The sequence below is a fragment of the Echinops telfairi genome, unplaced genomic scaffold (genome assembly GCF_000313985.2).
Source record: "Echinops telfairi isolate 266 unplaced genomic scaffold, ASM31398v2 ScPeMD7_23;HRSCAF=83, whole genome shotgun sequence".
NCBI lineage: Eukaryota > Metazoa > Chordata > Mammalia > Afrosoricida > Tenrecidae > Echinops > Echinops telfairi.
The window spans coordinates 30814542-30829775 of NW_022103920.1; positions in this window are offsets into that span (position 1 = coordinate 30814542).

A 15234-nucleotide genomic window follows, 5' to 3' on the forward strand; every position below is an offset into this window, starting at 1 on the left:
CTATTGTTGCCATCCTCCTCCACACTGTCAAGTATACTTTATTAACTATGAGATAAAAATCCTCAATTACATTAAATTGACTATTTCCTTTACTGGTTTCTTTCAAAAGGATCGCTCCCACACGTCTTTCCCTTTTCTCCTCGGTTATAAGAGTTCTCCCTGCTGCAGCAAAAGACTCACTGCCCATCCTCACATCCTCAAACATTAACTGGCACCAGGGGGCCTGAGAGATATTCCAAACCCTGTGGCCAGCCTCCCCTCCTGTAATCACACTGTTGGACCCTCCTGAAATGTCCCTGTGCTTTCCTTACTGGGTGCCTCGCCCCTGGTGTTCTCGACTTCAGTCCCTCATGTTTTCCCATTTGAAGTTTTGCCCTGGGAAGCATTCATTGCCCTTCCCTTGTGCTCATTTGACGTGCACACGCCTTTATATTGGCATCCATCGTATTGCATCATTGGTTCTGGTCGACCTGGCTCCTCCCCATCTTACCAGGTCCAAGAGCCTTGATGACAGCAACTGTGTCAATTTTTTCATGTGTGGAGTCTGAGGAACAAGCCAGTCTGGTGCATAGCTAAGATGAATTACTTATGTGTGAGTGAATAAATAAGCAGAGAAATCATTGAATGGGCTACAAAAGCATGTCTCTGCAATCCTGGCTTGTTGAATAAGTTAATTCTGAGTGAAGAATCAAAAGCCAAATCCATTGCTGTCTGACTCCTGGTGACCCCACCTGTCTCAGGAGAGAACTGTGCTTCGTGGGGCTTTTCACGGCTGTAACCAGATAGAAACAGATTGCCAGGCTGTTCTTCTGCAGTACCATTAGGTGGATTCCAAGGCCAACCTCCACTTGATAATTGAGCCTAAACCATCCGTGCTGCCCATGGACCTGAGTCTGCCCACGATGACTCCATATTCAGCTTCCTTACCAATCTGGTTGGGCTGGTTTCAAATTTCAAATGCCCTAATAAGTGATACCAAAAAAACCAAACAAACATTTAAGAGATTCGCTCAAGGCAGCTCAGCTATTAAGTGGAGTGGGAGAAGAAGACAACTTTAAATCTTATCACCTGCTCTTTTTAAGAGCGGAAAGTTGCCTCTGGTAAGCAGAGAGTGAGAATACGGATCTAAGAAACACAATTTTCATATAAGTGAAACTTTTCTACAAAATCCTTGTGAACTTCTTTTGTTCATGCTATACTGGAACATGAAAGATTCAGTACCCACTGGGGAGATGCTGTAGGCAGCCAGGAGTTTAGATGAGCATGGGGTGGGGGTGGGGGTGGGAGGGAGAAGAACAGAACAAGAAGACATTTACACTGTAATCATTCCACTTCAATATTGCTATATAGAGGGCGGGGTTGGGGGAGTGGGGTGAGAACAGCAACAAAGACCTTTAATAAGCAAATAAAATAAAATTAAACCAACTCGCTGCCAACGAGTCCATTCGCAGCTTAACTGTAACCATGCACCATCAGGGCACTTTTTGAATAAGCAAGTAGCATGTAAATAGCCCAATCAATTAATCAATAAATGCAGAGAGATTTTTGCCTTTAGTTTTGCATTAATCATATCCTTTCAGCTTGGAGAGGGGTACAGTTATTTTAGATATCTTTTATTCCATGGAACTCAGTGTACAAAGAGGGGACAGGTCTTGCAGTTACAAAAGGAGGGGACATCAAAAAGTCCATAGAAAAGGGGGATTTAAAGATAGGGCAGTTTCTCCCCAAACTTTCTGAAGCTCTCCTAGGTGGTCAGCATCAGGCTGCTTTGCATAATGACAGTCCATGGGTGGTGGCGAAGTTAACTGGAGTAGTTGTATGCTTGAGGGGAGGAGTGGCAATTTTATATTTTCCAGGTTCCCTGAACCCAAGTTTGACACCTCGGTTCACTATGCTACCACCTGTGGGTCCCCAGACCCTCCCTTCATAATCTTCTTTAGTGGAGAAAAAGCAAGAGGTGACCACTGTAGGGATGGGAGTGGGGCCATTTCTAAGGCCACTCCGAGCCTGTGGTGATGGTGAGGTGCCATCAGGTTGAATGGGCTCGTCTGTCTGCATTGACATACTCTCTCGGAGTTATTCCCCTGCTCTTCAACTTGCTACACTGCACCTGTATTAAAGCACCTATAGTTGTGGACTCCGGATTCCGTGTGTGTGTGTGTGTGTGTGTGTGTGTGTGTGTGTGTGTGTGTTTGTAATGTACGGTAATTTTAAGTAGTTCATATGCGGCAAGCCTTTGAAATGGATTATTTTACTTATTCATCACAACCACCTTAATCTCACTCACTACCATCAAATCACTTTAGACTCAGGACCACCCAATATACAGGACAGGATGGGAATGCCCCTGTGGGTTCTCGAGATGGGAGCTCTTCTCTGGAGCGGCTGGTGCTTTTGAACTGCTGACCTTGAAGTTAGCAAACTAACACGTAACCCTCGATGCCACCAGGGCTTCTATCTTACATGACAGACACTATGGTTATTTTCCTTTTGCAGGTGATGAAATGGCAGACCTGGAAATAAAGTCTCTTCTTAAGAAAAACTAAAACAAAATGTATTTCCCTCCCGTCGATTCTGATTCATTGCAACCCCATAGGATAGGGTAGAACTGTCCTGTGGGATCCGGGGACTATAATTTTTTAAGGGATTAGAAAGTCCTGTCATCTTTCTCCCTCAATGTGGATGCTGGTTTCACACGGCATCTTCTTAAGGGCACCCAGAAAATGAGTGGCCAGCTAGAGATTTGAACCCCATCCCAAAGTATGCCACAGACCTTCTCACAACTTCAACTCCAGCACATAGTTATTCCACCAAGAGCTGGTGGATAAATGGATATCCAACCATGTTGTACAGTCTTAGAGCTAAAGAGCATTGGTTTGATGTGGCCCTGTTCCTGCCCACTCTTTCCTCTGAGGATGTTCAGAAAGGCTCTGAAATCCTTAGACCAGAAACCTCTTTACAGGAGGAAAACCATCAGTAAAGACTGTAAGGAGGTGACATGCCATTTCGAAGGCCTCTTGGAGCATGCTCTCCTTGTTCGGTGCCATCAAGTTCATGTTGACTCCTGAAGACCCATGTGACTGCAGCTAATTGTCCATTAGCAGCCAAGCGCATTACTATTGTGCTAACAGGGCTCCTTATCGAGAACACAGAGGGTGTCTAAGAGGGTGCATGTTTTCCCTCTGAATGACTTGACGTTTTGGCATCCTTTTTGTGACATCTGCTAGGGGCACTACTGTGGTACCAGATGAGTGCAGGCACCCAGCAGAGTAATCCAAAGGGCACCACAGTGGCGGGAAACGGGGGTGGGGGCACTTCCCACTCAAAACATAAGGCACACTCTTGTTTCATTTTCTCCCTTTAAGAAATCTTTTCACTGCTGTCTGTGAAATTACTCCTAATACCATGAAGCCTGAGATAAGGTCTGAGGTTAAGCTGTGTGTTTCCTCTTACATCAATTGGTATAATTTGGTGAACTTGAAGGTCAAACTGATTTAGATGTAAACTCTAGGGTCAAAGAAAAAAGCTGTGTGGCCTTGGCAAGGCACTTAACCTCTCTGAGTTTCAGTGCCTGCAACTGTAAAATCAGCTACTTTCGCTTACCCCACAGGGTTGTAAGGAAGGGGACCACCTGCTGTAACTGAGCTAGTTAGCAGCAATTTGCAAATGTTTGGGGTCAGGTCAATTTCTAGCCCTGTGACTTTGAGCTAGTTTCTTTACTTTTCTCATCTATAATGGCTGGCATAAAAGTATTTAGGTGATACAGTGGTCACAAAGATGTCATTAGATGATATATATAAAGAATACGTGTCACTGTTCTGTAAGCATGAAACTGCTCACTGCAAGGTTGGTGGCTCAAATCTATCAGCCACTCTGTCGGGGAAAATGAGGTTATCTACACTACCATCACCCTGCTCCCCCACCCCCATGATTTATTGCCTTGGAAACCCTATAGAGAGTCACAATGAGTCGGAATCAACTTTATGACAGTGGAGTTGTTTCTTGAGGTGTTTTACTTAAACAACCTAGAAGAGTGCCTAATACACAGTTTTGCTCAAAAAATCATTTATCCAACTTCTTAGCTCATCCTTGCTACCATTCTCCAGAATCTTATGTCTCTGAGGTCCATTCCATCCATAATATATGTGTTAGTCTTGGTAGACTAGAGAAACAAATCCATAGAAACGCTTATGTGTATAAGAGAGAGTTCCCCGCCCAGCCCAGTCGAAGTCCATAAGTCCGATATTAGCCCATATGTCTGATACCAATCTATAAAGTCCTCTTCAGACTCAGGAAACACATGCAATGCTGCCGAATGCAGGACGATCACAGGCCAGTGGGTAGAAAGTCTTTGGATCCAGTGGCATTGAAAGCATCTCAGCGCTGGCAGGGGTCTCTCTGTGCGTTCTCCAGCTTCAGACATCTGCTTGCCTCAGGGTAGGTCCATGTGGCTCCTCCAGCTCAGGGCACCAGCATATTTCCATGTGTCTGGTCAGCTGCAATGTCTCCCAGGGAGTGAGCAGAGAGAGAGAATGTACCTCCCAACTCCAGGGAGGAAAATCCAGATTTCCCAGAATTCTCACGGGAAAGCCATGCCCACACAGAGGCCTCATTGACTAGGAATGCATTGGGGTAAAAAATTAAGCTCTGATCTTCGTCATGTGAACATGAGACAGCAGGAACCCGCTCCGGTGAGGCAGCGAGAAAACAAGACTCGCTGGCTGGAGACTGTGTAGAGGGGCAACAGACTGGTTCATTCGAGGCTCGCTCCCTTCAATTATTCAGTAGCCAGCCTACAGTTGACTAAATATATTCGTCTATCTTTCCCCTGAATCCTCATGCCAACCCTAAGGGAGGTGTGAATATCGACTCCTGACAGATAAGGGGAATGACGGGCTAGGAGCTACTTGCTCTGGTCGAGTAATGAGTAAGCATTAGAATTTTGATTCAAGTTAGGTCTCCTTTTGCCAAACTTGTCCTGCTGTCCACAAATCGTGTTAGTGCCACTTTAAGAGATTCCTTGCTTTTGTTCCCTTTGGAGATGAAATGGCCCAAGCTTCCTGGAACCTGTGCTGCCCCCTAACTCCAGTAGTTCCCCAGTTTCCACAGGGCATTGACTTCAGAATCCCCAAGGATGCCCAAATCTGCAGATGTTGACGTTTCTTTCATAAAGTTGTATAGTGCTGTGTGTTTGCATGTAGGCGGCATACATCCTCTTGCATACTGTAAATTATCTCTAGATTACTTATAAAGGCTATGTAAAAGCCTTCAGCATTCCATCTTAGCCTTTGAGGGATGGCTTTAATAACTTAACTCTACCCAGTTCTCCAATATTTTCAACCTGGAAAAGTTGGTTGTATCCTGGATTCAGAGGCAACAGATGAAAAGGCTCATTGCATTTATCAAATACATAACCTTTCCCCTAATGGCAAATGGTTAAGAATCTTGGTCTAAAGGCCATAGTTCATCAAATGTTCTCTGACTAACAGGATATAAGCAAGAATCACCAGTTTCCTTCCAAGTATCTGCTACCACAGAAGGTGCCATGTATTGCCAAGATTAGCTAACCATCTTATGCCCATCAGTATAAACCCATCACAGTGAAGGGATCAGACAGAACTGAGAAGAAACACACTGTCACTTGATGGTATTTTGAAACTTCTGCTTGAAAAATCTCCAAACCGTTTCCATCTCTTGATTTAACAGTAAGTGAAAAAAAAAATCCATTTCCTTATGGTTTCAGATAATTTGAGCTCAAATTTTCAATTTCTTGTAATCACTTTCTAACACCATACCATCAGCCTGAGCTGTTATTGTTGCAAATGAATTCCTAAAAGTTTTATAAGTGACCACAAAAAGGAGAGATAACTGGATTATTGCTTCTCTTATTAAGCAGAGTACACCATGAGGGTAGGTTTCCATTCTATGTCCTTCTCCATGATTAATCTGTATGTTTCATAAAGAGACTTCTATGTCAAGCTAGAATGTGGTATGTATTTATCTGTAAGTATATATGGATATAGAGATAGATATTTCTAAGCTCTGACCAATCTATTGGATCTATAGAAACTGAGCTTAAGCAGAATTTCATAACCTTCCCTGTGAACTGCGCGACACCCTTCCCCCTCCATCAGTAATGTGGATTTTTGTCCCAGGAGACTCGAGTTCTTCTTTCCTTTCCCATCCTCACTATTTACCCCTTTCTCTGTTCTAGCGACACTCCCTTAGCAAATGATAGCAAACTGAGAACTATAAGCACAGGCCAAAAAGCTGTGATGGGGGAACCAATGGGCTATGGATTGCTCAGATTCTGCCTAAATGAATGGTTGCACTTTTCCCAGGGAACATAGGAAAAACGAACATCACTGCAGGGAAGTGATTTTACATTGTGAGCATCTTTACAGAGCTCCAGGGTTCCAAACATCTCATTTACTATTTAAACACCTTATTTAATAAGCAGTAGACTGTCTCTATTCAGACTTGCTACGGTAGTGGGAAACTGGCCACAAAAAGTTTTAAAAAGGGAAAAAGACATAGAAAATCTTACTTTATGCATTGTCCAAATGACTTTTGCTGAATCTTAAATAATACCTGATGGTGATTTATACTAATTCCATTGTCAAATCTAATAATGCGCCAGTGTTATATTGTATAGATTCACTGGCATTAAATGTAAACAGTGCCCATGAATGATGTGAAGACATTAGCAGGATGTAAATGAAATTCCTTACATATGAATTGCCAGCTCTGTTGTAGGATACTTATGAAAATGAGATGTTGCTTCTCTGGAAGCTTTTCTAGTGAGTAATTTTAATAAATAAAATAGAATAAGGATCCCGAGAAAACAGTCCTTTCTTGGATAAGATTTTTTTTTAAGTAGGGATGCGTCTCTAAAGCAGAGTCCTTCAGATTGCTTACTCTATAGGCTACTTCTCTCCTGTGCCTTGGAGATTTTTTTTTTAACATTACAACTGCCCTTTCCTTGTAACAGGCAAGTTCTTCTAGTGGATGAGGTCGGCCGCTGAAAACTAGATTATATTGTTACAAGTACTCAACTGTTGGATTTCCCTTGTTGGTCTCAAAAATAAAAAGGTTTTACTTCATTTGAAATGTAAAAATGGTGCCAAATTCCTATTTGAAGTTGTTAGACTATGATTACTAGGAGAACGATAACCTTACTTATGCAAATCACTGGGGTTCATGGAAAGTCTGACATTTACAGAATTAATGAACTAAATAATTAAGTGGCCTAGTAAGCCAATTGGTAAACCAGAACTATTAATCTTTTAATGAATTCTTTACTATCACTTAAATAATAAATTTTTTGCATAATTTTAAAGGATTACAGTAAAGAAACATTAGAATAGAAAACCCATTATGTGAAGGAACGTTACTTTTATAAATCCGTCATTATGTCTCTTTTTATTGAATTCATTTCTATTCAGGTTTAGAGAACTGGCAATTCCTATATTGGTGACTAACAGTCCCCGACTTTGAAGTTTTTTTTTCTTCTTTTCTCCCTCACTGAGACAGAAGGGTTTAGGATCATTTACTGCTTCAGAAAACCACAGCCTAAAATGAGTAATTAGCATAGAAGTATAATTTCAGAAATCCCTTATTTGATGGTGTGAATCACCTGTGTTTCAGAATTTCCAGGCTCTTGTGGGTTAACTGGCACATACAACAAGGCCTCTGCACTGGTCTTTCCCAGTGTTTCTCTTTTCTCCATCAATGATAATCTTGACCTCTCTTCAAATACCCTTTAAAAAAAACCAGGTCCCAGGTATTAAAATGGCTCTATTGGATGGAGCCCAACCACACTTTAGAAACTTGGCATACCCCTTTGTAAGAAAAGAAACTTTATGGAAGAAGATGACCACATGTTTGTCCCACGAAGCAGTTGGTGGATTGAAATCCCAGACTTTCTGGTTCACGTCTCCGTGCTTCCACACCCAAGCCACCCAACAGGCTCTCGTCAATGGAGGGGGGTGAAGAGATTAGGTGGTGTCTCCAGTATCCATACTAATAGCTCTAAAATCTGACCTCCTTATGGTGAGGAAATGTTGACTAATAAGTATCTGATCCCTTCCACAAGAAGGAAAAAAAATGTGAATGTTGAAAACATAAGAAGAAAGGAGGGACGCATATGAAAGAAGAAACTGATCATTGTTTACATTTTTGTAAATTATAGGGCAAATCAATGTATCTTAAACAATAATTATGTACTGTGCTAAACACTAAGGAACAGGAAAATGAAAAAGGAGCCTCATTTAAAAAAAAAATTTCAGGCTACAAGTGAGGAGACAACTAAACCACGCAACCAAAAAAACTGTCCTCAAGTTGATTGCTACTCGTGATGATCCATGTATGTCAGTGTAGCACTGTGCTCCACTGAAGTTTCATGGCTGTGGCCTTTCAGAGGAAACCACTAGTTCACACAAAGTAGTAATAAGCTCCTTCAGAGAGGTAATGGTCACCCGTAAAGAGCAAGACTCTTGTCACACACATACAAAAAGTAAAAAGACTCCTCACATAAAGAGAAAAATATACGAACATGTGATGTTTACAACCTAAGAAAATGACAGAAACACCTCTAATTGATGTCTCCAGATGGACACAGAACCTTATGGTGCCACTAATAAGCAGCATTTGCTGGAACAGTGAGGTAGTTATATAATCTGTTGTGAATTTGAGACTTAAGAGTGAAGGGGTGGGGTTTAGCCTGTCAATCAGGTCGCAGCTTGATGACCTCATTTGGAGGCACTAAGGAGATAAATAGTTCACTGGAGGCGGGATATATGCTCAATCGCCGTGAAACATTCCTGTGGAGAAGACACATGGAGCTATGTTAGAGCCCTGGAGCTGAAGGAGTCATGTGGAGACCCTTGCCAGCCCTGAGATGCTTCCACTGCCACTGGATCCACAAGACTTTCCACCCCCTTGCCTGTGTTCTTCCTGAATTCAGCATCATTGCCTGCATTTCATGAGTCTGAAGAGGACTTTATAGATTGGTACCAGACATATGGGCTAATATTGGACTTATGGACTTGATCTGAATTGGGCTGGGATGTTTTCTCAATATGCTATTAATCTTGTATATAAAGCTCTTTCTTATACACATAGGAGTGTCTCTGGATTTGTTTCCCTAGTCTGCCCAGAATAACACAAACAGAAACAAGTGATATTCAACTTTATCACCCAGAGACAGAGCAATCAGTCCTCAGGCACAAACCAAATATTGGTGAGGACTTTTCTGTACTCCATATGCCTGTGGAGGTCAAGCACCATACCTCCTCACCCTCACTCACTGCCAATGAGTCAATTCCATCTCGTAGCCACTTATAAGAACAGGCAAACTGGGCATTGAGAGTAGTTGGCAGCAGCAACTTGTCCAAGTCACTGTCTGCCTTATGCGAAGCCTTCCCTCCAAGTCATCTCTCCGGAAGCACTGAAGTTGACCTCCTTGCTATATCCTTTGGCCTTGTCATCTTTTCGACTTTCAGACAATCAAACTTTGCTTATCTACCTTCTTACGTTGGCCTGTCATGTGAGTTTGTAATAGAGCTTTTGACTTATACTCAATATTTCCAGCAAAACCTTTGGTTTATTAGGATAATTGCAAGTTATAATTGACTTGGTGTGTTAATCTCTTCCCCCCAATAAACCAATTATTGTGGAAAGGCACAATCACGGGTACTTGAAGCATCATTGCTTCAATGACTCTATTTGGATGTTCTCACTATAACCTCGATGTCTATCACATAATAGGTAATCAGTACATGTTTGTTTACAAGAATCGCAAGCCACAGATTCTACATCCTATAGTTTTTTAGGCTGGGGGATCAACACGAGCAGCTTTAGACATCAAATCTTGTAGGCATCGGTGAATCTCTATTTCTGACTAGGCTACATATCCTGAAAGAACTGTATCAATAACACCTACAAATGCTGCATAAAATACAACAACATTCTTTTAAATGCAGAGCTGAGCTTACCATAAAGGATATTCCCAATTGCCAAAGACGAAGAAGTTCGAACCAGAAACCAGAGTGGCAAATGGAAGCTGACTGTGACCTGCCCTTGATGCATTTTCTAGTTCTGCTCACCAGAACAGGAGCCCTGGTGGCGTAGCAGTTACACATTGGGCTGTGGTCCACAAGGGCAGCAGTTCAAAACCACCAGCAACACCACAGAGAATGACCAAATGAAACCAAATTCACTGCCGTCAAACTGCTGCCCCTGTGGATCGCAGCCCAATGAGCACGTAACCACTCTAGCACAAGCTGTCCTATAGGGTCTCTATGGGTAGGCAGTGACTCGCTGGCAGTGAATTTGGTTCGGAGTCTTTTGGTCACCGGCAGCCTCATAGGATGACTTGGTTCTTTGCTGAGCAGAGTTGGAGACACCCACACCAAGGTGGACCTTTCCCAGAGCTGGACAGGCAGAGAAACAGCAGACTAGGAAAAGGTCTTCAACTAGGTAAGGGAAAATGAAAACGATTTGCCTTGCTCAAGGCCTGTGGATAAGCATCCTCCAGTCAGCTTTCCCGTCAGCAGAACAAAATGCTGCCCTATCTGGCCCCATCCTCACGATCAGTCACAGATTGAACTTTGGTGATTCACAGAATTTTCACTGGCTTCATTGTGGAAAAAGACTGCAGATACTTACTTCACCTCGTCCTTCTTGGTCTGAAAGTGCTTATGAAACGTACTGAGCATCATAGCAACAGGTATGCTTCTACTCACAGAAGAACGGTGGCTACACATGCTGCTTTAAGTTGACCAGACCAGTTGCATTCATTACGTTTCAAGTCATGGAAGTGTACTTCAGAGCAGAACTGCATGTTATTGGGTTTTTATGGCTGTGAATTTTCCCGAACAAATCACTAGGCCTTTCCTCCAAGCACATCTCTGGACTTGAACCACCAGCCTTTTGATTAGCAGCCCAGCACTTAGCTTTGTGTATGTAGCCCTCAGGGGTCGTGCTGCAGGCTTACACCAGTTTTCGCCTCCATATTTCTTTAGTGCAGACTTCAGTTTCTTGTCTTCTTCCCAAAGCCATGACTATTTGGTTTTTGTTTGTTTTTCTAGATTAGTGGTTTTTTAAAACAAATTATTGGTTGGTTGTTTTAAACATAAACATTCTCTCTTGCTTTCATTGGCTCATCTACAGTTTCCTTTTATCTTTCTTTCATTTTAAAGAGTTTCCACTTTTTCCTCTTTCTTACCATGATCTCCTTGTCAGCTTCCATGTTTCAATTTAGTTAAGAAGAGATTCTTATGAGACAGCATAAGAATTGGGCTTACTGAATATTTGTTCAAAGGCTTCCTATGTTTCCTTAAAATTTCTGGTTTTTATATAGACAGAATCTGAATTCTAAATTCCACGTCTTCATGATGTTTATCATGTTCCTTGTCAATGGACATTCAAATCATCAGAGCTGATTCCAAGGGTGTAATTTTTTCACCACTTTCGAAGTATGCACCATCAAGTGGTTTCCCTGCTGAAATTCTTATAACAAACCTGATATATATCTATCAGTTTTACATGTATGTATCTATTTATCAATTAGCAATCCGTAAGACAGGACAGTCTATGACTAACTAATAGCCTTAGCACCATCCCAGGTCAGTGGAAGTCTGCAGAGAGGCCAGAGTGGAAGGCTTGATTAAGAGTGAGACAAAGCATCCAACAGCCTCATAGACTTAGTCGCCAGGCACACATCCTTCTCCTCCTTCTCACTCCTCACTGGCACCAGGCACCTGAACTGCTCCTGGCTATCTTTGGCTGTCTCAGCCATCTACCACGGTGGGGGAGATTCAGGGAAGAGGAATGTAAGAACCCTTTCCACATGAATGCTACTGCGTACTTAAAGCCCACTACAAGTGTTTTGTATACAATGATTTTCTTTTACCCCACTGACTTGAACATTTCTTTTTAGTTCTTGGGTGTGCTACATACTGAGTTCATGGTTGGTTGAATCAGAAGACAAATAAATAGCAGGACAGCTCTCTTTAAAATCAGTTAAGAGCTAAGGAGAACAGAGTTCAAGCTCACGTATCTTAACCCTAAACTAAATAACCTTTTCATGCTGGTGTCTGGAACCATTAAATGTGTTGTTGCCCTTCAGGTTGCTTGTATCGTTCTTGTGAAAACATACGATGAAAAACTGGAAAACAATTAAGCTTACTGCTTTGAACACAAGCAGTTGCTGTTAAGTAGAGTGTACCGCATGGCAACCCTGTGTGTCTCAGAGTAGAACTATATTCTGTAGGGTTTTTAATGGCTAATTTTTCAGAAGAGGATCACCAGAGAACCTTTTCTAAGGTGGTTTTGGGTGGACTCACCTCCCAATCTTTTGGATATCAGTCAAGTATGTTACATTGTTATCCCATGCAGAAACAGCACTTCAGACATAGAACATGGTTAGAAAAAATATTTTAATTAATTCTTCTCATACAGTACATTTCAGTTTATTTCAAGTCCCAAAGAAAAGTCATGCCCCAAAATATATGAACTCATAAGAGTAAGATAAGTAGGCCACCGTTTCAGAAGGTAGCATGTGAGTAAGAACCAATGGTGCTGAAGGAAAGAATTAACACTGCCCTGAATGCATTAGCCAAGAACAAGGCCCCAGGAATTGATGGAATACCCACTGAAATGCTTCAGAAAGCGTAAGAAACACTGGAAACACTCACTTGTTTAGGCCAGGAAATTTGAAAGACCACTATTTGGCCAATGGACTGGAAGAGATCCCTATTTGTGGCCATTCCAAAGAAAGGTGACCCAATAGGATCTTCAATCTATAGAACGATATCATTGAGATCGCATGCAAGTAAAATTGTTGTTGAAGATCATGCAACAATGGTTGAAGCAGTGCATCAACGGGGAACTGTCAGAAATTCAGGCCAGATTTAGAAGAGGACATAGAACAAGCGATGTCATTGCTGATGTCAGATAACCCTTGACTGAAAGCAGAGGATACCAGAAAGATGTTTACTTGTGTTTCATTGGCTATGCATGATATTCAGCTGTGTGGGCCAAGATAAACTGTGGATAGCCTTGAGAAGGATGGTAATTCTGGAACATTTCATTGTGCTCCTGTGAACTTGGACATGGATCAAGGGGCAGTTGTGAAAACAGAACAAGGGAATACTGCATGGTTTAAAATCAGAAAAGGTTTGTGTCAGGGTTGTATCTTCTCACGATACTGATTCAATCTGTGTGCTGAAAAAATCACCAAAGAAGCTGGATTGTATGAAGGAGTCTGTGGCATCAGGACTGGAGGAAGGCTTAGTAACAACCTGTAAAATAACATCTTAGTAACAACCTGTAAAATAACAACCTTGCTTGCTGAAAGTGAGGAAGAATGAAAGCACTTGCTAACGAAGATCAAGGATTTTAGCCTTCAGTATGGAGTACAACTCAATATAAGGAAGATCAAAATCCTCACAAATGGACCAATATGTAACACAATGATCATCAGAGACAAGGTTGATGTTGTCAAGGGTTTTGTCTTACTTGGATCCATAATCCGTGTTCATGGAAGCAGCAGTCAAGAGATCAAAATGCATATTGCTTTAGTAAAATCTGCTGAACAAGACCTTTTTAAAGAGTATTGAAGAGCAGGAATGTTACTTTGAGGACTAAGGTGTGCCTGACCCAAGCCGTGGTATTCTCAATTGCATCATATGCATGTGAAAGTTGGACACTGAATACGGAAGAACAAAGAAGGTACGATGGATTTGAATTGTGGTGCTAGAAAAGAATACTGAAAGTACTGTGGACTGCTAAAAGGGCAAATGATCTGTATTGAACAAAGTAAGACCAAAGTCCTCTTTAGAGGAAAGGGTGGCAAGACTTCATCTTACCTACTTTGGACATATCGTCAGGAGAAATCCGTCTCTGGAGAAGGATATCATGCTTGGTAAAGTGGAGGGGTGGCAAGAAAGAGGAAGGTCCACAAAAAAGATGGATTGGCCCATGGCTGCATTAATGGGCTCAGGGTAAAGGAACAATTGTGAGGATGTTGTGGTTTGCTCAGTTGTGCAAAGGGTTGCTCTGAGCAGGAGCCACTTGATGGCACCTAAGAATAACAATGAGTGTAAGGTACACGAGTACAGTCCGGCCACGAAGTTAATAACCTGCTGGGGGACATGCCCTCACTGTATTGTACCCTGCTGTGGATGAGAGGAACAGGACATTCCATAAGGGTTTTGTATGTGTTTCCTAGGCTCAGTATACTAAAACATCACCAAAATAGTTTCCTTTGAACAGAGATTTATTGCCTTACAGTTCTAGAGATGACAAGTCCAAACTGAGTTATCAGTTGTAGTAATTTCTTTTGAGACAGAAATTGTTCGAGACCTGTCTCCTAGCATCTGGTCCCCAAACAAAACCAAAGCCACTGCCATTAACTTGATTCTGGCTTTCAGTGACCCTCGTAGGGTTTGCAAGGCAGTAAATCTCCAACGGAGGAGATTACCTCATCTTTCTCCCATGGAGTAGCTGGTGGGTTTGAAGCTCAAAGCATTGTTGACTTGCAACTATCATCATACCACAGTGTTTCCCCCTATCTCCATGTCGCTGTGTATCTTCCTCTTTATAAGGACATAAGTCATAAAGAATTAAGCTTCGCCATACAAAAAGTAAAAGGAAATAGAGAAAAGAACTAGGAGGCAAAGCACAATAATAGAGGTATAACTACAGACATGCACATATGTAAATATATTTATATATAATGATAGGGATATAGGTCTATGTACATATATTTATATGTTAAGTATTAAGATAGCAGATGGACATTGGATCTTTACTCAAGTACTGCCTCAATGCAAGAACACTTTGTTTTAATACCTGGCATTCTGTGATACTCACCTTCCTGACACAAATGCTGAAGACAAAATGGGTGCATGAGCAAATATGGTGAAGTAAGCTGATGGTGCCTGGCTATTACAAGATATAGCATCTTAAAGGCTTGAAGATAAGCAAGCAGCCATTTGGCTGGGAAGCAACAAAGCCCACATGGAAGAAGCACACCAGCCTGTGTGATCACAAGATGTTGACAGGATCAGATATCAGGCATCAGAAGACCCAAAACCAAATAATCATGTCTATGCAAACAAGGGGGGGTGGGCGGAGACCCAAAGTCCGTCTGTAGACAATTGGACATCCCCTCACAGAAGGGTCACAAGGAATGGATGAGCCAGCCAGGGTGCAGTATAGCACTGACGA